Here is an 880-nt window from a genome sequence, read left to right as displayed (position 1 = left end):
TAACAAACATCTGAGTTTTACTGAAACTTTAAACATCTGAGTTTTACTGTAACAAACATCTGAGTTTTACTGAAACTTTAAACATCTGAGTTTTACTGAAACTTTAAACATCTGAGTTTTACTGAAACTTTAAACATCTGAGTTTTACTGAAACTTTAAACATCTGAGTTTTACTGAAACTTTAAACATCTGAGTTTTACTGAAACTTTAACATCTGAGTTTTACTGAAACTTTAAACATCTGAGTTTTACTGAAGCTTTAAACAAACATCTGAGTTTTACTGAAACTTTAACAAACATCTGAGTTTTACTGAAACTTTAACATCTGAGTTTTACTGAAACTTTAAACAAACATATGAGTTTTACTGAAACTTTAACAAACATCTGAGTTTTACTGAAACTTTAAACAAACATCTGAGTTTTACTGAAACTTTAACAAACATCTGAGTTTTTCTGAAACTTTAACATCTGAGTTTTTCTGAAACGTTAACAAACATCTGAGTTTTCCTGAAACTTTAACAACCATCTGAGTTTTACTGAAACTTTAACAAACATCTGAGTTTTTCTGAAACTTTAACATCTGAGTTTTTCTGAAACTTTAACAAACATATGAGTTTTTCTGAAACTTTAACAAACATCTGAGTTTTTCTGAAACTTTAACATCTGAGTTTTACTGAAACTTTAACAAACATGAGTTTTTCTGAAACTTTAAACAAACATCTGAGTTTTACTGAAACTTTAACAAACATATGAGTTTTACTGAAACTTTAACAAACATATGAGTTTTTCTGAAACTTTAACAAACATCTGAGTTTTTCTGAAACTTTAACATCTGAGTTTTACTGAAACTTTAACAAACATGAGTTTTTCTGAAACTTTAA

Source organism: Austrofundulus limnaeus, unplaced genomic scaffold (assembly GCF_001266775.1).
Source record: "Austrofundulus limnaeus strain Quisiro unplaced genomic scaffold, Austrofundulus_limnaeus-1.0 Scaffold662, whole genome shotgun sequence".
In the NCBI taxonomy this organism is placed as follows: Eukaryota; Metazoa; Chordata; class Actinopteri; order Cyprinodontiformes; family Rivulidae; genus Austrofundulus; species Austrofundulus limnaeus.
The sequence above is the reverse complement of the archived record's forward strand: the minus strand, read 5'-3'. Positions refer to the sequence as shown.